The following is a 25026-nucleotide window of genomic DNA, read 5'->3' as shown; positions in this document are numbered from 1 at the left end:
CCCCTACATGTTTGTATAGATGGACACTAGGTCTGTGCTTTGTGCTTGCAGAAGACAAGAAAGGGTGTTGGGCACCTGGCACTGGAGTTACCGATGGTTGTGAGATGCCCGTGGGTGCCGAGAACTAAGCCTGGTCGTCCGGCGGGCGGCACATCCCGCGCTCCTCACTGTTGAGTCTCTCCAACCCTGCTGCTGCTGCTGCTTTCCTTTTCATTACTGTGCTCGATCCTTCCCACCACAAGCATTCTACATCAACGATTTAAAGTGTTGGTTGACTTGGATCATGCCTTAGGTTAGTAAAGAAACATGCGTGTGCTTTTCAAATAGCTAGTCATGCGTTAGAAAATGCTAGGATAAGTGAGATTGAGTGCTGAAGTGAAAAAGAACAGAAACCTCGGTGTTCTCATCCCTGAGATGTGAATGGTTAGAGCTTTTTTTTATGAGATTGCGAGGATTAAGGGAACAAGAGAATGCGATAAAAATTCCTAATGTAGCGCTCAGCTTGAGAAAAGGGGTCAATCATTTAACGGAGTACATGGAAGGGGGTCATGCTGGCGACTTTCAAATCAGGCTAGAGCTCCCCAGGGCTGAAGTTCTGCCCTGACTTTATTAACAGATCATGCTGGTCATTCCAGGGCCTCATCTGCGGCCGGCACATTCTCATCTGTGAGCGACACCCTTGACCCCTCAGTAGTCACTCTGAGGGGTCTTCACAGAGAATGGTGAGTAAGCATCACGGGTTACCAAATGCTTTCTCCTAAAGCATATTGCTTATGGATTCTACCAGATCCTTGAATGGCACAGTCAGTGTTTCTGATGAGAGGAGCTTATGAATCAGCAGAGCAAGTGTAAAACAAGAACCACACACATTGTCCTCAGCAGGATGCGTGAGCACACCCCGGTCCACTGAGGGACTGAATAAAGTAACAAGGCAGAGGAAGGGCCAGTTCAGTCTTTGGGAGTTGAAATGTCTGTTTTTCCTGCCCTCATACATTTGCACTTTTGGTTTTGGGGGCTTTTAGACTCAAACCAGGGCTTATAACACCAGAGGCTTCCCTGTTTCTCGAGCCTATGGACTTGGACTTCAGGCTTCATAGTAAATGACTGCATTAAACTGCTGGGTTTCAGGTGTTTTGTCTTTCATCTGGGAGACCACCCTATAATTTCATGAACCAATTTCCACAATCCTGTTTGTGTGTGTGTGTGTGTGTGTGTGTGTGTGTGTGTGTGTGTGTGTGTGTGTGTGTGTTGGGGATCTGGACTCAGGTTCCCACATTGGTGTGGCAAACACTTTATTAACTGAGCCGTGTCTCCAGCCCTGCAGTCTATTTCCGAGGCGGATGGCAAAGATGGCCTCTCGGTCTGTCGCCTTGAAATAGAAAGCTAAACAATTGGCTCTGATTAATTCCCAGTTCCCTTGGGCATGCTGGTCTTCAAGGTTAAGTTTCTTTTGAGCAGGTGCAGGCCTGCGGGTGAGTGTCCCTGTTCACAGTGGTCATCTTGGATTCCAGGATGGCCAGTAGGGAAAAAAGTCCTTCACAGTCATTGACGTGGAGAGATCGCCGCGAACGGTCGCCGTGGAACGATCACCGTGGAACGATCGCAGTGGAGCAATCGCCGTGGAACGATCGCCGCTGTGGAGCCATCGCCGCAGAACGGTCGTCGTGGAGCGATCGCCGCGGAACGGTCGCCATGGAACGATCGCTGTGGAACGGTCGCCTGGAACCATCGACGTGGACCGGTCGCGCAGACTAGGGGACACAGGCTTCGGCGGGGGCTCCCAGTCGGGGCTCCAGGCTCTGCAGCCATCTCCTGTAGCTCGCCCGTCCCCACGACAGAGCTGGTAGAGGTGAAATGTGTGCACGGTTCTATGACTTTTTCCTTCGGCAAAAGAGAAATGATAGCTCCTCCTGCCATTCTGTGTTCTCCATGGCTTTGTCCCTGTTAATGTGAATAGCTGAGAAGTCGAAGAGAAACCCTCCTTTCTGTTAATTATGCCTTTTCTTTCCACTAAAGCGTGATGTCTCCCCTCAATGAATTGTATAAAGAAAATCAGGGTGGGAGGCGATAGGGGAAAAAATATTCTGTACAAGCAAACTGCTGACCACATTATTTGGTGAGAGGATCCCCCCCCCCCCAATCAGACACTGGTCACAACAGTCAAAAACAATTCTTAGGACTTTCTCTTAACTTGCTCATTATCATTCAATATGTTCAACAGAATTATTAAATTCAGAATAATATGGTGCACCTGGTTGAGATGACGGGAAGAGATTTGGCTTCCTGTCACTTCGTTAAGGATGAATTCCACCCAAGGGTGTACTGTGAACTTGGCAAATAGCATTATAATAGTAAGAGAATATTGCCTATTGGGTATCAGGAGTTGATGATTAAATTTAAGTGTGTACTGTCCACATAAAACAAATAATGCTCTTTTTTTAAACTTTTACTGTGAACATTCATCACCAGTGCTGAAGATGCACAGTTGCTAATTATTGTGTTTTTAACTTGTAATATACTGTAAATTTTGTATAATACTACTGTGACCTTATACAGACTAGAAAAGATGACAGGAGGCCTATAATTATTGTATGGGGAAGAAGTGCCTATAATTATCTACTATTTTTAGGACCAGCGTGCATGGCCTCTTAATTTACATAAGCTTTAGACGTTCACACATTTTCTGTCTTTGCTTGTGGATGATAAATTTTGCTCAAATGAAATCAAGAAGATATACTGTTATATGAGAGTGAGCCAGCTGGGGGCTTGATTACAGCGAACATCGCAAGCTTGTGTGCCTGCTAAAAAAAGGAGCATTTATTTGGATGGGATTTGTTTAAGGCAGGATTCAAAACATAAAAAAAAAAAAATAAAAAACCACCATATTACTATATTCGGGCCTGATAACGTGTGATTATTTTTTAGAGAATGTTAAAGTTAAATTATCTTGTGGGAAAGCATTAACCTAACAAAGAGAAAATCTCTAGGATATTTATCACGTGGAGGATGATTATGACAGCGTGTTCTTATTAGAAATGGATATTTGGTGCTCACTAAGGTTGCCCCCTCGAGTGCTCGAGGCTGCCAGGCATGCTGCTGAGAAGTACTTCCCTTGTCCCGTGAGCTCTTTTGGTTAGTTAGGGGTGTCATCCCAAACTGAGGAGACCCTCTTGAAGACCCAGGCCTGGCAGGGCCCATATCCAAGCAGCCGGGCAAATGGTTGGGACTTCGAGGTTTTCAAGTCCAACACTATAAAGATGTTTTTACAGGAATGGGAATCACAGCAGGATCTGCTGGCCCTCTGTTCTGGCCTAACAGGTGGAAAGGACGTGAATGGACTTGGTCCCTGAGGGTCTACCGAGGGGTCCCACTTCAGGAAATCTGACAATCCCAAATTTAAGTTGCCTACTTTATCATGGAACTTTTTAGTAAAAAGATTAAAAATGGCTACCACAAAAGTAGCCTGTTTTCCTAAAGCATATAATATGAATTGAATGGTTTTAAGTGGGGTTTTGTGGTGTACGCATTTTAGAAAATGACTATTACTTTTGTTGTCCTAAAATTACAAATATACAGTTATAATTTATTCTTTTACAATTTATTTTATTTTTGAGGTATATGTATATGAATGAAGGTGCCCATGAAGGCTAGAGGCATTGGATCCCCCTGGAGCTGGAGTTATAGGAGGATGTGAGCTGTCTGACATGGATGCTAGGAACTGAATTCAGGTCCTCTCCAAGAGCATATTTGCTTTTAACTGCTTATCCATCTCTCCAGCCTCTATAATTATAGCTTAATGGTTTGCATATGATGGTTTTTAAAAATATAAGCAAAGGCATAGTTTCTTCCAATTCTTTCCCTCAGCTTCCTATTTTAAAACATAAAATATGCCATAAATAGAAACTTCTAAATGGTGGGTATGAGCAGGATGTCTAGATGTGGATTATGCTCAAGGTCTCTCTATATACCTTCCATTTTGTTTGTTTGGATGAGTACTCAAAGCTGCCTGACCTATTGAACCAGCTGTTCATCTCGGCCTCTCTCATAACGCTTTTCATTTGCTTGGCCACTGATCTGCTGTAGAGATCTACTCGTTTGCCCATGTGCTCTATGAGTCCCTTCACTCTCAACCTTACTATTGTGATTTTATGATCAGCTCTTACAGGTTAAATCTAGTATTTTATCAAGAATTGCAAAATGATGACAATTTGTCATCTCATTCCCGTATTTCAGTTAGAGTATTCCGAGAGAAAGACTTCATCACCTCTGGTACCAAATGTCTGATGAACTTGACGAAACTTGACTTGCAAACTTTTCCTGTGTAGCAGCGTGTTTTGGATTATCATAGTCACATGGATCTCTGTGAGTTTTCACTGATATGCTGGAGTTTGGACGTCTGCTTAGTGACTGGGTCCCCTATACACATTCAGATGAGCATGCAGGAATCCTAACTCCCTTCAAATTTCACTCATCATCAACCGCACCTTTGAAGTGGGCACCATTCTTCTTCTGACCTAGACAGAGTTGTCTTCTTTCCACACTTGTCCCCACTAAGCCTTCTTTCTGGCTCCAGTCCTTCCTTCCTTCCTTCCTTCCTTCCTTCCTTCCTTCCTTCCTTCCTTCCTTCCTTCCTTCCTTTTCTTCTTAAAGAATATATATTCAACATAGTGCTTGATACATAATAAAACCGTACATCTGGAATGATAAAAGCTCGGGGACACTGCCATGCTCTCATGATCATGGGCACTGTGTCCAGCAGACATGAGTCTGGAATTCAGTTCTTCATTGATCTGTGCTCAAGTCCGAGTGACCTTGATTATAAATGTGTCTATGACATAGCTCTTACTCACCCCAGCCTCCTCATATAGTGAGTCTGTGTGTGACTACTCATGTCTCTCTGAGTGAGTGCAGGGGACCAGAGTCTGTGTATCTGTGTGTGACGACTCATGTCTCTCTGAGTGAGTGCAGGGGACCAGAGGCTCCTCAGGGGCCACTGCACAGGAGCCACCACCTTACCCTTTTTTGAGACAAGCTCTCTCACGGAAACTTGGACTAGGCCACAGCAGATGGACCAGCAAGCCACATGGATGCTCCTGTCTCCATGTCTCCATTGCTGGGATTACAAGAACACACTACCAGAATGACATTTTATGTCAGTCTTGGGACCAAGCCCGGGTCTTCACGCTTACAAGGCAATCACTTCACTGACTAAACTCTCCCCAGCTCCTCAGAAAATCTTGAACAAAAGGTTGTGCTATTTTATGTGAACTTACTTTGGCGTATTAGAAATGGTATACAAATTCATCAAATTCATTATTACTGAGAGCAATGTCTTTCACAAAGTTTTTGATGCTTCTAGTCATTGAGAATTTTTTTTTTTAAACGGAGCTTTAGGAGAGGCTAAAGAGACAGAGTTGTGGGTTTCGTGCTAACCCACTGAGGATCACCACTGTCAGAACACTACTAGTATAGTTTGCCTTGTTTTCCCGGACCTTGGCACTGCTGGAGTCCTGGCTAGAAGGAAGGCCCAGAAAGAATGACGTCCCACTAACTGGTGGGTTTGGTGTGTGGGTCTCCTCATCTGAAGCTTCCACAAGTGTGATCCACAGGTGTGATCAGTCAGTCACCTGAGGGGTTTAGGAATCTCATCTCTCTCTAGGCACCCTATATTCTCTCTTTAGATCCAGTTTTGCCATACAAGGGAAAGAAGCTGTTTTCAGCAGAATAGCAGAGAAAATACCCAGAGCTCTCTGCCCACAAGATAGAAGCCAGTTTCCAGAGGCTAAACCTAACACGAAGAGTGAGTCTTCTTTGATTGTCTGCCACGTGACAGGACTTTTCTTAACAGACCTGACCTAGTGTGGGACAATGGGCAAGCTGAGAAAGCGGTGGCTCCAGGACAGGGTAAAGGTGTCTGAGTCTCCAGACAGGTTGGAAGTTCATGCTTGAATACGACCTGGAATATGATCTGTGGCCAGCAAGGCGGAGAGCAGGTGTGTGTGTGTGTGTGTGTGTGTGTGTGTGTGTGTGTGTGTGTGTGTGTGTGTGTTGGGGGGTTGGGTGTGAGCAAATAAATAAATGGGGGAACTCAGAGGAACTAGTCATTCAGGAGAGGTAACAGAATAAAATGCCTCGGCCCAGCTCCCCCTAAAGCTAAGCGCAGCGGCCTGGGGTCAGTTTGGAAGGAGTCTTAGCTACAAAGTCCACAATGCAAGTCAAGCCTCTCAAGAATGAACAGTAAACTCCTTTGTCAGAGTTTGACAGCAGTGGGGAATTTTGACTTCCACAGAGCTTGAAATGTGCTTGTTTTCTCACCAAAGCTGAGACCCATTTGCACAACAAGCAAAAAGACAAGGTAAACAACTTCTTTGGCGACTTTCCAAGGTCGTCTTTCTCTGGATGGCATCCCAAGAACTCTGTGACACCACCTCGCCCAGGAGTGAACTCAAACACTGGGGATTCTTTCAATATTCAAAAAGGGTCACTTCTTTGAAATGTGATGACTCCCTAGAACAACTTCCTCATTTAAATTACATGGATATCAGAGGAGTCCAGGTCAGGAGGTGAGGAGGAGCAAACTCACATTCTTTGACTACAAAAGCAAATGCGTATTTTTGATGAGCCTGCACCGGCTGCCTTTGCAGGCATAGAATGCTGTTTTCTTCCCCTTTGCCTACAAGGAATGTCATAAGTAGGCATAAACAAATGCCTTCATTATCTATCCTAGTCTCACCGCACTAAATCATTGTACACGGGGAATTTGCTGTTTTGTGTGGTTGGCAATTGCTTGTGCTAATGGATCCTGAGACTTCCCTGTTTTGCATCCTGTGATTGTTTTAGTGCAAGTGAGCACCCATCAGGCTCAGAGCTGTGTAAAAACTAAAGACACGGGATGAGGGGTGGTCTCCCATCACCCTGACCCTTGGCACCTTGTAGCCCATGTTCTATTGTGATTTAGAAACTTACTTCTCCTCTGTGGTTATGGCAAAGTGTGCCGCAGCATTCATTCCCAGATGATGAATTGTCTCTCCTAGAAATTAGGATGGTAGGGAGTCCTCTCGGTGTTTTCATTACAGTGATCATGCCCCCACAGAAGAAACGGCAAGCAGCAGCAGTTTTCCAAATGAAAACTCTGGCCTGCGTGATAATTAAATAGCTCTTTGTGCTGGGCTGGGAAAAGCCATCGAACACAGTGTCTCTTCATCCCTTACATGACATTCCCAGGGGACAGGCTAGAAATCCAGAAGTAACAGACATCAAGTCATCTGTCTTGGAGCCGCCGATCCCCAGATTCTCTGTCAGTGGGGCCACCTTTGTCTTAATTACCCATGTCCTCGGGCATCTGTCCTGAAGAGCTGTCCTTACACTTCCTCACCAACATCACTCCACCCACACCCACGGTGCCAAATTACTCAGCTCATCCCCTTTCTCCAGTACAGTGCCTGTAGCTTTCCTACACAGGCCGGGCACTGTGCCCAGTGTTTTACAGGCCATTGTATTTGATCAGACAACCACGCAATGAGGTGTGTACTTTCCAATGGCAACTTCTAGGTACCTTGCCAAGAGTCATATACTAGAAGATCTGGGGCCAGTATGGGAGACCAGTTGCACTTACGGCCCCAATTATTTGCTCCTTTGTCTTGTTAGGGCTTCTGTTGCTGTGACGAACACCATTATCAAAAGCAACTTGGGGAGGAAAGGGCTTATTTGGCTTATGCTTCCACATCATTGCTCGTCATTGAAGGAAGTCAAGACAGGAACTCAAACAGGGCAGGAACCTGGAGGCAGGAGCTGACGCAGAGGCCATGGAGGGGTGCTGCTTACTGGCTCGCTCAGCCTGCTTCCTTACAGAACCCAGAATCACCTGCCCAGGGATGGCACCACCCACTATAGCCTGGGCCCTCCCCCATCAATCACTGATTAAGGAAACACCCTACAGGCCTGCCTGCAAGCTGATTGTGCTGAGGCGTTTTCTGAGCTGAGGCTCCTCCTGTCCAGTGATGTAGCTCTGTCTAGTTGACATAGCACTGGCCAGTGCCCCCCTCCTGTGTCCTTGCCCTTGGCTGTGTAACTGTGGTTTCTATCAGGAGGAATCTGCTTCCCACCCTTTGATTCGAACAATGAGATTATAGCACACTGTACAAACAGAACCTTAGAGATCTGCCTACATGTTTCTGTTTGTACTTATGTTCCCTCCCATGGACATGAAGAAAAACATGTCCAGACAGGGTGTTGGAGGACGGAAGGAGGCCTATTGGTCATATCTAAGTTGCTTCATTTGTTCCATGCTTGGTCACCTATGATCAGCTTCTACCCAGCCAGTGTCCAGACGTGTGAGAACAGCTAAGAGCTGCCCACATTTCTAGGCTCCAAAATCCATTACACAATGATTTCTAACAAGGTCATCTTCCTGTTAAAACCCAGCATACAATCCAGTTAATCAACCTGCTTATGTTAGAATTCTCCAGAGAGATGTAATCAATAGAGTAGTTATAGATTGTTCTAGTTTACTTTTTTTGTTTATTGTTGTTGCTGTGATAAAAGACCACAACCATAAGCAACTTATGGAGGAAATGGTTTATTATATATTACAGGTTTCAGTCAATCATCGAGGGAAGGCGAGGCAGGAACTCAAGGCAGGAACCTGGAGGCAGGAACTGAAGCGGAGACCATGGAGGTATACTGCTTATGACTTGCTGCCCATGAGTCATTCAGCTTGCTCTTTTGTATAGCCTGGGACCATCAGCCTAGAGGTGGACCACCCACAGTGAGCTGGACCCTCTCTCATCAATCATTAATCAAGAAAATAATCCCACACACTTGCCTACAGGCCAGTCTGATGGAGGCATGTTCTCTGGTGAGTTCCTTCTTTCCAGATGACCCTAGCTTTTATCAAGCTGACAAAATTTATTATAGGAAGAGACTCACACAATTAGAGGTCAAGAATTTCTATGCTGGACCATCTATAAGCTGCAGAGTCTGGGACCTGGCATGGTTCAGCTCAAATACAAAAACCTCAGAACAAGGGAGACCAATGGTGCCATTCTTAATGTAAGGCCAAAGGCCGAGGGGCCTAGGAGGCTGCAGATAGCCCTGTCTCCAAGGACGGAGGAATGTGGGATTCTCATAATCAAGGGCATCTTGCTTTAGGGTAAAGCGAGAAATCCTTGGAGTCTGCTAAAAGGGCAAAGGAATTTATTAAAGGAGAAAAACTCACTGTACAGAACAGAATTGTCGCAGGATCTGGAATGTTGGGGCACAGTCTCATGCAGTTCCGGCCGTCTTAGTCAGTTCCACATCCAAGCCCACAAGGGAGATATGAGAGCTGCGTGTGTGCATCTCAGGCCTTAAGGGTAGCCGAGAGGCCACGGCCCAGGGGCATGTACTTCAAGGTCATAGGCAGGTAGAGCAGTTACCTGCTCCATCTCCAGGGCTGCATTTCAGGGTCATCGCACAGACACCCACCTCACCAGGGCAAAGACCAAGACGGTTCCCCCTTTTCAGCTGCTGTTTCATCGGACCCCCACTGGAAAACCCACACTGAACACGGATTCCCACACTCTTGTCTACCGGTTCGTGCCAGCCTTGTCAGGAATCGACTTAACAGGCATGTCAAGAAACAGGCCTAGCAGCCATCCAGACATCTGTATCAGTCACATTTCTGTTGCTGTGATAAAACACTGTGACCAAGGCAACTTACAGAGGACAAGAGCCTGTCCTGGCAGGGAAGCCTGGCAGCCAGCAGTAGACATGGAGGCTCAAACAGAAGCTAAGGGCCGGGAATGGAGTATGGTTTTTGAAACCTCAAAGCCTGCCCCCAGTGACATACTTTCTCCAGCAAGCCCACACATCTTAACCCAGCCAAACTGGGGACCAAGTGTTCAGACATCCGAGCCTGAGGGGACATTCTCACGCAAACCACCACAGCATCCTCAAGTCGACGCCAGAATTACCCCACACTACTCATTTTTCACTAACCCATTCTTTACTGCCTAAAAGGGATATTGTGGTTTCATACCCTGAAAGCAAAAAAATTTCCAAGTAACCAGTCCATTTTAACAATAAATAAAAAACTGAACAAACTCAGAAAAAAAAATCAACAACTTTGCTCAATGCATTCACAGGTCAAATATTGCTCTCAAAATTAGAGAAACAACAGGCAGATCTGGAGAATCATGGCTTACCAAAGCAGAAACTTCCACAGAAGTCAGTGATGGGTACCGCCAGTAACAAAATGTGACTGATACACTGCTAGTTCAGTATAGACGAACAAGTCCTGGTGAGCTGAAAACCCTAGCGGGCACCCTGCCCTCCAGTGAGTTCTACAGCCCAGAGTAAAGTCTGGGGCAACATCTCTTCACACATTTGTCATGAGGAGGAAAACTAACCATCCTAAAAGTATACTTGTTCTTAACAAAATACATCTTCAGGAAAATCTATTTTGCCTGTTAAATGATTAACCTCCTGAACTCTGACTGCGAACAGTATAGAGAGAGGATCCTGGTCTCTTCATGTCCATGGGAGGAAACAAAAGTGCAAAATCAGACAGGAAATAAATCTAATTCTATCCCCTTCTAGGTCCCATGCCCCACGTAATGTGGGGGAAAAACTGGGAGTCCCTTGTGAAGTCTGTGGTTTAGGGTCACAGAGTCAGTATAAAGGCTGGAACCTGATCAGGGGGGACAAACAGAATGCCTTCCTTCCTCTGACTTCTTCCCACCACATCACAAAGGATCCAGTTTCTCTAACTCTGCTCACTCAGTAGATCATGTCTGGATTCCAGCAAAAGAATACAAGACATGCTGAAAAGGAAAAGCAAACGACAAAATGTCCCACGTAGTCTGAAGAGACATGACAAGCAGATTAGGGTATGGCAGGATTGTTGTAGCTATTAGATGATGAATTTAAATACACTGTGGATTCTAGAAACTGAGACAGCGTGGAAGAACAGATAGATAAGCATAGAGATGAAACATCTAAGAAGGATAAAAAAATTCTAGAGAATAAACACATCGTGATAGAAATTAAGAATGCTACCAGGTGGTGGCGGCGCACGCCTTTAATCCCAGCACTCCAGAGGCAGAGGCAGGAGGATCTCTGTGAGTTCAAGGCCAGCCTTGTCTACAGAGAGAGTTCCAGGACAGCCAGGACTACAGACAGAGAAACCCTGTCTTGAGAAACAACAAGACCACAGAAAGAAAGAAAGAAAAGAAAGAAAAAAAGAAAGAAAGAAAGAAAGAAAGAAAGAAAGAGAGAGAGAGAGAAAGAAAGAAAGAAAAAGAAAGAAAGAAAGAGAGAGAGAAAGAGAGAGAGAAAGAAAGAAAGAAAGAAAGAAAGGAAAGAAGGAAGGAACGAAGGAAGGAAGGAACGAAGGAACGAAGGAAGGAAGGAAGGAAGGAACGAAGGAACGAAGGAAGGAAGGAACGAAGGAAGGAAGGAACGAAGGAACGAAGGAAGGAAGGAAGGAAGGAAGGAAGGAACGAAGGAACGAAGGAAGGAAGGAACGAAGGAAGGAACGAAGGAAGGAAGGAAGGAAGGAAGGAAGGAAGGAAGGAAGGAAGGAAGGAAGGATGTCTTTGACGTCTTTGATGGTGTTATTAGTAAACTATACCAAGGCATCCTAACTCTTTATACTTGACTCTTCAGCCTCTGTGCCTGGGAAATATTTATACAATGCTGGATATATAAACAATATAAAATAAAACATTTACTGATAATAAACCACGAGTTTACTTCAAAACAATTTTGGTGTATATTATAACTTGACAAATTTTAAAAAACTAAAGCAAGTTTACATAATAATGAGGTGGATGAGCTTGTCTGGCTAACAATCCAATGCAGTGGTATGCTAATTTGATACTTCTATGCTAAGAAATGACAGGAGGAGAAGTCAAAGTTACTGTTTTCTGCAATTGAACTGTTACATTTCTCTAAGAGCAGGAAACTTTATATGTACAGTAAAGTTGCTGGAGCCTGTCTCTCAGTCTCAAGTATGAGCTGAGGTGTCTCAGTCCACGTTTGCTGACACTGTGTGGCGGGTGGCGTGTACTGAGCAACATGTGTTATGCAGAGCCATGGCTGCAGTGACCGCCTGTGACACAACACGGATGACCAGAGCCAGAAACACCCAGATTCGTTACACATTTGATGTTAAATTCAGTGAATGCTCAGAAACCGTTTATTGTTGTTAAATTATTCAAGCCCTGTATTGGGTGGTGCATCCTGATACCGGGACAACCGACAGCTAAAGAGGGTGGACAGGGCATGGGTTGAGCAAATGATCCTGAGCTTATTAAGTTTTGGGGGATATGATGTTAATGCAACAAAAATCATCACGTTTCTATAAGAAATAGGGCTGAATTTGAAGTTAAAAGCCCAATGCCTGTTAGATCCTCTGAAAATGAAATGCTTAGGTATAAATAAAACAAAACAAATATAGGTTCTGTCTGAGGAAAATGACAAACTCCAAAGAAGCTAACAAGAACTAAAGAAACGGACAGAGTCCCGTGCACGTGAATAAGAAAGAATAATATTAAAAGTCATTTCTTCCTGATATTGCCATTCTGGTAAAAACTCTAGCACTTTATTTTGTGTGGTGGTCAACAGATTCTACAGTCTTGTGTAAAGTAAAGGACCCAGAATATCCAGGACAAGACTGAAGGAGAGAACAAAACTGGAAGACTGGGTGTACCCCGAATCACCCCTACTCTAGAGCTACAGTGTGGTGTTATCAAAAGAAAGAAATAAGGAGCAATGAGACAGAATAGAGAGCCTGAAAAACCCTGTAGAGACAGACACAGTCAGCTGACCTCCAACTAATCTGAAATAAAGACAACCAAATGAAGAAAACATGGCCTTTTAGCAAACAACTGGAAATCAACATTTTAACATGGAAAAAAAAAAAAAAGAACCCAGCCACAAATCTTGTTCCCTTGTCACAAATTAATTTACAGACCATAATATGAAACACAAACTCACCACGTAAGGTGTAATCTCATCACTTTAGAGTCTGAGGAAGGAAGATCATGAGTGTGAGGCCAGCTTGGACTACATAGGAAAGGCAAAGCCAGTCTGTGAGGAGACAGAACTAAAACTTTTCCAGGCTGAGGAGTCCTAGAGGTAAGAGGTGGCTGTGGCTTGTTCCTTTGTCTCTCTGATCTTTCAGCATTTACCTCAATATCTGGCTCTGGGTTTTTTAATTAAAAGACCATTTAGAAATTTGAGCAACATCTGGCACCCAATGTCACTGGCTCAGGCCAGAGCTATCTCTACAGCTAGGTTTTTGTTGCAGTCTCTCTGCAGAAAACTCCACAGGGTTTTGGGCTCCCAAAACCACAGGGGTTAGCTGCTTTCACATGTTCCCCCAGTAGACAGCTGGCACTTTAGTTTTTTTTCCCTCTGACTTTTGCTGGACCCCTCCTTGGGCTGCTGCCACACTAGGTAGCTGCCTCAGTTTACCATCCTCTGAACTGTCATTGTCAGCAGACTTGATGAGTCAACTGGGATTTCTTAAAAGGGGGAATTAGTTTTAAAAGAGAGAGAGAGAGATTTTTCCCACATTAAAAAATGGGAAACATTTTTACAATGGAGGGAATTTAGTCTCTGTTTGATAATACAATTGATGTCCTGAAAATGGAACAATTAAATGGGAGGATAATGAATGTTGATGGGATTTATATAATGCCAATTATAAATATTTTTTGCTTGATCGTTTCTGTTTTATCATTAAAAAATTGATTAATATGAGTGCCAAGATAAAAGTTTTAGAAAAACCTGTTAAAGCAGATCACAGAGATACTCAGACCCAGACAGAGGAATTTAAAGGAGAACCAATCTCACCATTGCATTATAAGGCTACAGAGAAACAGCCTAAGGCTTTCAAACAGCCAACCTTAATCTATCCAGCAACCTTACAGGAACTGCCAAATGATAGATATCCCCAAAATGGTGTTCAAGCTGGTTGGACTACTGTGCAAATGTTAGATTGGAGGATATTCAAAGAAGCAATAGTCTCATATGGCATCCACTCATCTTTTGTGAAGCAGATGTTAAACTTGTGGTCAACTTGTAATAGAATTATCCCTCCAGACTTGAGAGATTTGGTTACAGCAGTTTTGGAGGCTGGACACCAACTACAATGGAGGACCTGGTAGAAGGATGAAGCTGAGACCATTGAACAATGAAGTAGGGCTAGAGGTCTTAAAATATCCCAAGATCAACTTCTTGGAGAAAGCAATTATGCTGATATACAAAGACTATCTTTATATGATGATCACACCCTGGCTTCATGCCATATGGCAGCCTTGAAGGCTTGTGATATCATTGAAGAAGTAGGAAAGAAAATTGAGTCATTACAAAAGTCATACAGGGCCCAAAAGAAACCTTCACTGATTTCTTATAAAGACTGACTTCAGCAGTAAATAGAATGATACCAAATTCAGAAGCTAGACAAATAATAATTAAATCTCTGGCTTTTGAAAATGCTAATGCACAAGGCAAAGGGGTAAATAGGCCACTAAAGGCAAGATCAGCATGCTTGGAGAAATGGATCTGAGATACACAATTAGTATTGAACCTAATGACCATGATGATGTTTGGATAAAAGAGGTGATTTCCAGAGGTTTGAAGAAAAATAGTAATGTCAAATATTTCAATTGTGGTAAACAAAGTCACCTAAAAAGGGACTGTAAACAGGGCATTCCTAGAAATAATGTTTTCTCAAGGAATAACTCCCCCACAGAATGTCACTCCTTTCTGGATTATGCAGAAGGTGTGGCAAAGGCAGACATTACATTAAGAATGTAGATTAACAAGGGACAGACAAGGTAATCCTTTGCCTTTGCCATCAGGAAACTCCCTGAGGGGCCTCTTGAAACCCTCCATGTCACTTTGAGTTCAGTCCTTTCTTGCCACCAATTCCCAGAGCAATTAAAGAACCTAACGCCTATTGTAAGAAACCATACTGCTCAGGGTGGTAGAACAGCTATAGAAGAGAGAACAAAAAATTCAGGAGAAACCATAAGGTGAATTCTTTGGCAAACGTCTATAAATGAACAAAGACCAAAATTAAAAATACAAATAAATGATGTAGTCATTGAGGGTCTTGTAGACACAGGTGCAGATGTAACAATAAATTGCACCAGAATCTTGGCATCCATATTGGCCTCTTCAGGAGGTAAGTGTTCAGATTTTAGGGATTTAACATTATCTCAAGTGAAACAGAGTGTGAGATGGGTCGAATGCATAGCGTCAAAAGGACAAAGAGGAAAATTAAAGCCAAATGTGGCTAATATAACTATGAATTTATGGGGCTATGATTTGTTACAGCAATGAAATACCCAGATTAACATTCCTCCAATATCAGAAACAAACCATAAACTAACACATGTTACTGAGAAAAATAATAGAAGATGTTATAAAGAACAGTTACTGACCATCCAGATTGTACAAAAACAGGGCACAAGAGCTGCTGATTTTTCAAAGACACCAATAGCCCTACCTTTAAAATGGTTAACAGACAAGCTGTATGTGTTCAGCAATGGCCTTTAACAAAAGAGAAATTACAGACCTTAGAACAGCTGGTACAAATGCAATTAAATACTCAGCACATTGAAGAGTCAACCAGCTCTTGGAATTCTCCTGTATTTGTTATTAAAAAGAAATTTGGTAAGTGGAGAATGATAACAGATCTAAGAGCTGTTAACAAGGTAATTCAGCCGATGGTCTCTCTACAGTCTGGAATTCCCTTGCCTTCTCTGTTACCTAAAGGATGGCCTCTTATAGTTATCTATTTAAAAGACTGTTTCTTCTCAATACCTTTATAAGAAAAGACAGAGAAAAATTTGCCTTAATAGTGCCTACTTTTAATAATTCTCAGCCTGTTAAGAGATATCAATGGAAGGTTCTCTCACAGGAAATGTTACATAACCCAACCCTGTGCCACTATGACAGCCATTGGAACTAATATGTAAACAATTTCTTCAGTCTATAGTTTACCATTACATAGATGACATTTTACTTGCTGATTCAAATGTAAATACTTTAGAAAAAATGTTTGAAGAAGAAAAATTTGCCTTGTTGGGGATTACAAATTTCTCCTGAAAAAATACAAAGAAGAGATTCCATTAATTATTTAGGATATAAAATAGGTCTACAAAAAATTAGACCCCAAAAAATACAAATTAGGAGAGACCAATTGCAGACTCTTAATGGCTTTCAAAGATTGATAGAAGACACTTTTTTTTTGTTTTTCAAGACAGGGTTTCTCTGTGTAGTTTTGGTGCCTGTCCTGGATCTTACTCTATAGACCAGGCTGACCTCAAACTCACAGAGATCCACCTATTTCTGCCTCCTGAGTGCTGGGATTAAAGGTGTACACTACCACCACCCAGCTAGAATACATTTCTTATCTATGGCCCACCTTTGGGGTAAAAAAATGATGAACTGAGTAATCTGTTCAAAACCTTACAGGGTGACCATGACTTAATAGTCCAAGAGAATTTTCAGCTGAAGGTGAGAAAGAATTGGCTCTGGAGAAAAAGAAAATACAGGATGTACATGTCAATCATTTGGATACAAAGGTTGATTGCATTTTGGTTATATTACCCTCCAAGCATTCTCTTACAGGAATATTAATGCAGAGGGAAGATATTATCTTAGAATGGATCTTTTTACCACATAAACAGAGTAAAACATTAAAAACTTATGTGAAAAATATCTCTGAGTTGATTCTAAAAGGAAAATTGAGACTTCATCAATTAGCAGGAATAGACCCAGCAGAAATTATAGTATCTTTCACTAATGATGAAATTGACAAATTATGGGTAGAAAGTGAACCTTGGCAAGGAGCTTGTGGTAATTTTGATGGGGAGATTAACAACAAATATCCCCAAAACAAGAGAATTCAATTTATAAAGAGAACTAACTAGATCCTGCCTTGAGTGATATGGGGAACACCAATATCTGGAGCCCCTACATTTTATATTGATGCAAACCAAAAAGGAAAGGCAGATCAGAAAACTTAAGGAAAGTGGTTCAAAGTCCTTATAATGCTGTCCAAAAATTGAAATTGTATGCCATTCTGATGGTATTAATGAATTTTACAGAAACTTTCAACATATTTACTGACTCTCAGTATGCAGAAAGAGTGTCTTACACATTGAAACTTACTGAATTTATTCCTGATGAGTTAGAATTAACTTTGTTATTTATTCAGTTACAAGAAATAATCAGGAATAGGACTCATCCCTTATATAACACACATCTGATCCCATATGGGTCTGCTGGTAATGATGAGATTGATCAACTATTGATAGGAAATGTGCTGGAGGCCTCAGAATTTCATAAAAAAAAATCATGTTAATAGTAAGGGTTTAAAAAAGATTTTTCCATAATCTGGCAACAAGCCAAGGAAATTATAAGGAAATGCCCTACTTGTTCTTTATATATTCAAATTCCACTACCAGCAGGATGTAACCCAAAAGGTACTCAGGGGAATGAAATCTGGTAGATGGATGTGTTTCATTTTGTAGGATTTGGAAAATTAAAATATGTGCACCATACCATTGATACATATTCAGGATTTCAATGGGCAACTGCTCTGAGTTCTGAAAAGGCTGATTCTGTAATAACACATTTGCTAGAAATTATGGTCATCATGGGTATTCCTGAGACTGACAATGCTCCAGCATATCTCTGGTAAAATGAAACAGTTTTTGCTTATTATAATATAAAGTATATTACAGGTATACCACACAATCCTATAGGCCAAGAAGTCATAGAAAGATCAAATCAAACTCTAAAGGATATGCTAAATAAACAGAAAGGGGTAACAACACCCCCCAGAAATAGATTACATAATAGTCTATTAACTTTTAATGCTAATGAGAAAGGAACAATAGATGCTAATAGACATTGGATAATAGAAAAAAACTACAGAATTAAATAACTATGTGTACTTTAAGGACGTGCTGACCTCAGACTGGAAGCCAGGATATGTGTTATGTTGGGGACAAGGTTTTGCTTTTGTTTCCATGGGAGAAGAAAAGCTACGGATACCAAAAATATTAATAAAGGTTTGATTTGAACAAGAGAGACCTCTTAATTAGATGAAGTGATAGTTCATCAACCAGTGTGACCATTTAATTTAAACTAACTTACAAATGCCTTTTATTTGATCAGATACAACCTGGCAAAAGAGAACCCCCCCCCAAAGTTAGGGTTGGGGAAGGGTTTTGTTTTTGTTTTTTAGGAGAATGAAGGCTAAGGAATCTGAAGAACACTGGACAAATGAGACATCTGAAGAAAAAGAACAAATCAATCAGAAAAAATGTGTCATGAAAAAGATTTTTTGCAATGAACCACACCTGACAGCGACTTTCAAGTATCCAAAAAGATAATGGAACCCTACAACAACAATTCCATCAGGATAATAATAACACTATTAAGCTGACAAACACCACCCAAAGATCGGCTTTGAACTACTAACTGCTCAGGGCAACATCAAGATGGCTAGCTAAGATACAGCCTCACAGACTACTCCAATCAAGACTTGATAATAATCCTAAATTTTCCTCGTGTTCCCATAAGACTACCAGTGCCCCTAATCAGCTGGAAGTAGCCTAGAAAAATACACCCACATTTCCAAAAAAATCGATTATGGATGTTTGTCTTTGTTTAAGGGATGGCTAAAAATTGTTGTTGGTCATAGTCAATGTCTTTATAAAAGGAGAAAGGGGATTATATAGAAATGTATTATATAGAAATGATAAGATAAAAGGATTGATTATTGAATCTACTCTGAAAAGAAAAAGGGGAGGATATAGATATGATAAGATAAAAAGGTAGATTATTGAATCTGCTTTTAAAAAGCAACTACTAGATTTAAATATTTTACTTTGGACTGGGTTTTTGTATATTATATACAGATTTTGTATATTGATACAAATTTGAGATTAATTTTATTAGAACATACTATATATACATTTTTAGTCTTGTTCAAGGTATTTCACCTATACAACTCACTTAACAATGTAATGTAATTTTCTAGTCCTTGAAAGTTATTATTACCAACTATTTAGGACATAAAGAAATGCAGCTTAGTTGTTAGTCACCTATTACAATGGAACTTGTCATATTAGATATGTTTTCAAGGTCAAACAGATATATTTTAGATAGACAGGTTATCTTCAAACACTTCAGAGATCTACAGAATATGGCATTTAAGATGTTTTAATCACATAGATTTTTTTATGCTTATGAGACATGTCTGCTCCTGGTAGCACCAATCTACTTCAGAGAAGATGATGGGCATTGAAAAAACTCCATATAGAGTTTACTTTCTTTGTGGCAAAAGTTAGCCACTGGGCAAGAAAGTGACCTTGCCTTGACTGCTGACAGTATGCTGTTCAAATGGACAAGCAGGACACAAAACAAGTATTGCCAATCCTTGCCAAGATAAGATAGGAAGGCCCTTCAGAATACCCTGCTTCACAAATAAGTCTGTCATCTATGCTAGGCCTGTAGGCTGAAGATGGATGTCCCAACATTGCAAAGGAACCTTGGATGACGGTCCAGGCAGCCAGCTATTTTTGTCATTTCTCACATTTTTTGGAAGTTGCTTGTTTGCACTTCCTGCTTACTCAGTAAATATTATTTCCTTCTTGGGTCTCTTAGGGAGTTGAAGACTAGTTAGTTATAGTTTTCCTTGTTAACAAATTCAGAAAAGAAACTCACTAAATAAGTGTAAAATGTATAAGTTTGAAAGACATCAAAAGGTGTTTTCAATTGGTAATACAAGTTAGGAAAGAAAGTGAATTAGGTACAACATTTTGAACTCACCAAAATATGGTTAAATAATAGAGTATTTTCTCTGAATTTGTCAAATGTTAATGGACTGGACATTGTTAGTTTAATTCTTGACTGTATATATTATATATACTTATTGTATATAGTTTTTCTTATATTTGTTATAACCTTTTATTATTTTAGACAAAAAAAGGGAAATATGGTGATATATTGTGTACCCTAATAAAATTTACTTGAAGATCAGAGGACAGAACAAGCCACTAGATTAAACATAGAGGCCAGGCAGTGGTGGCACACACCTTTAATTCTGGTACTTGGGAGGCAGAGATCCATCTGGATCTCTGTGAGTTCAAAGCCACCCTAGACTACATGAGATTGATTCAGTCTAGGAGAGAAACAGAACCAGGCAATGGTGGCACACACCTTTAATCCCAGTGCTTGGAAGTCACAACCTTTAATCCCAGCACTAGGAAGGAAGTGAAATAGTTGGGCAGAGAAAGGTATTTAAGGTGTGAGGAGACATGAGCTAAAGCTTTTCCAGACTGAGGAGTCCTAGAGGTGAGACGTGGCAGTGGCTTGTTCCTTTGTCTCTCTGATCTTTCAGCATTTACCCCAATATCTGGCTCTGGGTTTTTTGGGTTTTTTTTATTAAAAGACCTTTTAGAAATTCTAGCAATAACTATCCGCTAGAATGGCTAGTCTGAAACACTAACAGCACCAAATGCTCTCAAGCACATGGAGCAACAGCATCTGTCACTTGTTGCAGATGATGAAGCGATATGGTGAAGCTACCTAGCAGATGGCTTGGTGACGTGTTTGCAAAGCTAACCATACTGTGGCTGTATGATCCAGCAACTGTGCTCACTCCATATTCCAACAAGAGTTAAAAAATTACGTTCACACACAATTTTGCATATGGCTGTTTACAGTGATAGCAATTCATAATTGCTAAAACTTGGAAGTCATCTCTGAGTAGATGAATGGTTAAATGCATAGCTGTGCACCCGGACAATAAAGTATTATTCAGTGTTGAAAAAGAGATGAGCTACCAAACCATGAAATGACATGGGGAAAGCTTAATGCATGGGACTCAATGAAAGCAGCAACTATGAAAAGTCTACACTGTATGACATCAACCACATGGCGTTCTGGGAAAGGCAGAAGCCCTGGGTGTGTTGGAAGGATTAGTGGTTGTCACAGGTAGGATCAACTGGGGAGCAGGAGGGGCCTTAGGGCCATGAAACTCTTCTGCTTGACACCATAATGGTGGGTCCATGTCATTATGCATCTGTGAAAACTGTCTGAATCTAAGAGTGAAGGCTGATACACTTCAGGTGGTAATGATGTATCACTACAGGTTCAGTTGTAATACACATGCCACACTCTTGGGAGATGATCACACTGCAAGAAGCATTGGAGAATGAATTCTCTGTGCTTTCTTCCTAATTTTTCTGTGACCTTGGGATAGCTCTAAAAATAAGTCAGTTTTAAAATGAGAAAATTAGAGAGCTGGAGGGATGGCTCAGAGGTTAAGAGCACTGACTGCTCTTCCAGAGGACCTGAGCTCAATTCCCAGCAACCACATGGTGGCTTGCAACCATCTGTAAGGAGATTTGATGTCCTCTTCTAACATGCAGGCAGAACACTGTATACATAATAAATAAATAAATCTTTAAAAAGTAAGAAAATAAAACGAGAAAATTAAACTAAATTGCTAACAATAAAAGCAAGTGGGCACCCTGAAGCCTTTCTTCCAGAACAGCCTGTTATGGGCCCTACAAAAATTTCTCACCTCTTCGTGTGTCTTCCCAGCTTCAATGTCCTTTCTTCTTTGTTCAACCACACCCAATTAAAATTAACAAAATTTTTCTTTCTGCCTGGTGTGGTGGTGCACACCGTTAATCCCAGCACTCTGGAGGCAGAGATAGGTGGATCCCTGAGTTTTGAGGCCAGTCTAGTCTACAGAGCAAGTCCTAGAACATCCAGGGGTACACAGAGAAACCCTGTCTCAAAGAACCAAAAAATAAAATAAAATGTAATAATTTTTTTTACATGCACACATTACAACACACATGTGGAGGTCAGAGGACAACTTTTGGGAGTCAGTTTTCTGCTTCCACCATGTAGGTTCTGAGGACTGAGCTCAGGTCGTCAGCCTTGGTGATAAACACCTTCACCAGCTGAACCATCTGGTCAGCCCTTCTGCCTCGTACAGAAGACCTTTCTTTCTTTCTTTCTTCCTTCCTTCCTTCCTTCCTTCCTTCCTTCCTTTTTTTCTTTCTTTCTTTCTTTCTTTCTTTCTTTCTTTCTTTCTTTCTTTCTTTCTTTCTTTCTTTCTTTCTTTCTTTCTTTCTTTCTTCCTTTCTTCCTTCCTTCCTTCCTTTCTTTCTTTCTTCCTTTCTTTCTTTCTTTCTTTCTTTCTTTCTTTTTCTTCCTTCCTTTCTTTCTTTCTTTCTCTTTCTTTCTTTCTTTCTTTCTTTCTTTCTTTCTTTCTTTCTTTCTTTCTTTCTTCCTTCCTTTCTTTCTTCCTTTCTTTCTTTCTTTCTTCCTTTCTTTCTTTCTTTCTTTTTCTTCCTTCCTTTCTTTCTTTCTTTCTTTTTCTTTCTTTCTTTCTTTCTTTCTTTCTTCCTTCCTTTCTTTCTTTCTTTCTTTCTTTTTCTTCCTTCCTTTCTTTCTTTTTCTCTCTTTCTCTCTTTCTTTCTTTCTTTCTTTCTTTCTTTCTTTCTTTCTTTCTTTCTTTCTTTCTTCTTTTTTCCTTCCTTCCTTCCTTCCTTCCTTCCTTCCTTCCTTCTTCCTTCCTTCCTTCCTTCCTTCCTCCCTCCCTTCCTTTCTTTTTTCTTTTGTTCTTTTTTCTCTTTTTCTTTTCCTTCCTTCCTTCCTTCCTTCCTTCCTTCCTTCCTTCCTTCCTTCCTCCTTCCCTCCCTTCCTCCCTCCCTCCCTCCTTCTTTCTTTCTCTTTCTCTCTCTCTGTACTCCTCTGCAACTCTGACAGCCGCATGGCAATTAGCCCTGGCTTCCCATGGCATCAGCTAGAGTCCATGGTTTTGTTAAACATGCTGGCTGTTGAATGTCCATTCAGAACGAAGACCTTGCCTCATGATTAACGCAGTGTTCCTCAGATTTGCCAATATTTAATTAAATGAAGACATCAACCTATACTGAAAGTGCGGTAAGTGGCCTCCAGGTTTCCACGTGGAAATAAATGTGCATCATGAATCCCTGTGTCACTGGCCATTGGCAGAAACTTGAAAGCAGCATTCAGAGCAACCTTCTGATCGCCAAGGTGATGGACTCTGGGAACTGTTGTTCCTGACTGAATGATGAAGGCGTGAGACTCTCAGTACGGCTGAGGGGTCACTTTGGTCTGGCAAACCTTATGTGGTTTATTACCAGAGCTCCCCCACCAAACTGTTCACCGTGGGGCATCTGAACGCGAGCCCATTTCCAAGACTCAGGCACTGAGCGGGCTTCTTCCAGGCCAGTAAGTGCTCAGGCAAACCATCTCTCCTCTCTGATCTCTACAGCAGAGAGGGGGTGCCCTTCAAATTTGACAGCAGGATGAGGAAGGGTTTGTGACAGCTGCAGAGCCCAGGTCCCCAGTCCCGCCGACCTTACCCACACTGGTTCTAATGGTTGATCCTTCACAGCGAGGGAACAGCTGCCCTCTTGGCTGAGCCCCACTGCCAGGGAAACCGGACTCCTTTTCAGTGTGCCCTAAGGACATACTTATTTCCGGAGGTAGAGACTTTGCCTTGCTCAAAATAATATGAGCCACGATCTCAATCTGGTCGTTTTGTGTTTACAGTTCCAAGCTGTATAACTTACGCTTTAACTTGTGTCTGTCCATAAGAGTCATCCATGCTTCTTTGTCATGAGTCCAAATAACTCTACAGGGTTTTGATAGCATGTGGCCGGGCGTATTTACGGTGCAGAGGTAGCTGCATGCACAATGTTCTAATTGAATTATTCTGAAAACACAAATATTTTGCTGGGCTACAGAAACACACATTAAATATCTAAATCTACAAACTGCTGACAACCAGCACCTTCCCTAACAAAAGAGAGCAGTTTAATAACAGCACCGGCAATATGCTTGTTAAGATCTTTAATTAGGGACAGGCTTTCCCAGCAGCCTCTGCAGGCAAAGGTGTAAATGGAGAAAGTGTCCCAGCCTGCTTGCTCCATGGCGGGTGTGTCTCGAGGACAGATGGGTTGGAGAGGAAACTGTGAACGGACACACGGTAACAGAGTACCCTGTCATTCCAACATCGGCTCATTAGCAATCTGTCAGAGCTTTTAATACGGATCCTGGTGAAAGTACAGAAACGACATGATTGTTTTGAAACTGCGTCCCTGTCTAACTGAAAAGGCCAAATGGATGGGCACAATGGCTGTTAATAAACCGATAATGTCCGGGGAAGCACTGGTGTTTGGAGCCTTCCAGTTCATATTGGAAATGATAATTTCAAGCATTTTTGGACTATTGCAGGAAGCTGAGATGACAATGGCTTCATGAAGAGCGTCATTAATAAATGAGGAGCCAGGCCAGCAGGATAGATGTACGAAGAACGTGAAGCATTGTAGCCTACAAAGGATGACGGTGGCTTTTCTGGACTCTGAAAAACACTGCTAACAGATACAAGATTTTCACACCACAACCCAGTTTCCAAATTACTGTAAAGTCACTAGTTAGTGGCTTACATAGTTGCCATTGAAAATATATTTAGGGTGTGCTGTCCAGGCTGAATCTAAAAGATAATCAAGATTTAGTCTGAAGGAAAAAGAATAAACGTGTATAGCACACCTATGACATGCCAAGGACTTTGTATTTGTGATCTCACTTAATTTTCACAACAGTTAATGAGTGATTTACACCCACTTCTTGGACATGGAAGTGGCAGAGCCCCAGAGAGGATATGCAAGGATACGTCACGAAGACAGAGTGGCTGGTACGTAGAGACACAGACAGCTCCTTACGGTGGCAATGCTCATCTTCGCCGCGCCACATCATGGAGCCTCTGGAGCTGCCTGTCAGGTATGTGCAAGGAATTGTGGTCGGATCCTCCCCCCCCCCTTACTGTGGACACTTGTGGGCTCACCATTGCTGTCTAGCTGAAGGGCACAAATGGACACGGTTTATTTGAAGTCTATGCTCTTAAAGTTCTGTGGGAACAGCTCCGCTTCCATTGGGGGGCATGTCTGTACAGGACATGAAGAGCTA

The 25026-nt window shown here is 41.9% G+C and overlaps 1 long non-coding RNA gene across 1 annotated transcript; it reads left to right on the top strand.

Moving 5' to 3' along the window:
• The first annotated feature begins 1199 nt into the window (after positions 1 to 1199).
• LOC121820993 (uncharacterized) lies at positions 1200 to 24818 on the top strand. The gene is made up of 3 exons (XR_013043084.1): positions 1200 to 3728; positions 8595 to 8677; positions 24295 to 24818. It is a non-coding gene; the product is annotated as an uncharacterized LOC121820993 (long non-coding RNA).
• The last annotated feature ends 208 nt before the right edge of the window (positions 24819 to 25026 follow it).

This window comes from Peromyscus maniculatus, chromosome 10 (assembly GCF_049852395.1).
Source record: "Peromyscus maniculatus bairdii isolate BWxNUB_F1_BW_parent chromosome 10, HU_Pman_BW_mat_3.1, whole genome shotgun sequence".
NCBI lineage: Eukaryota > Metazoa > Chordata > Mammalia > Rodentia > Cricetidae > Peromyscus > Peromyscus maniculatus.
Note: the sequence above shows the minus strand (reverse complement) of the source record. Positions and strands in the feature narration are given on the sequence as shown.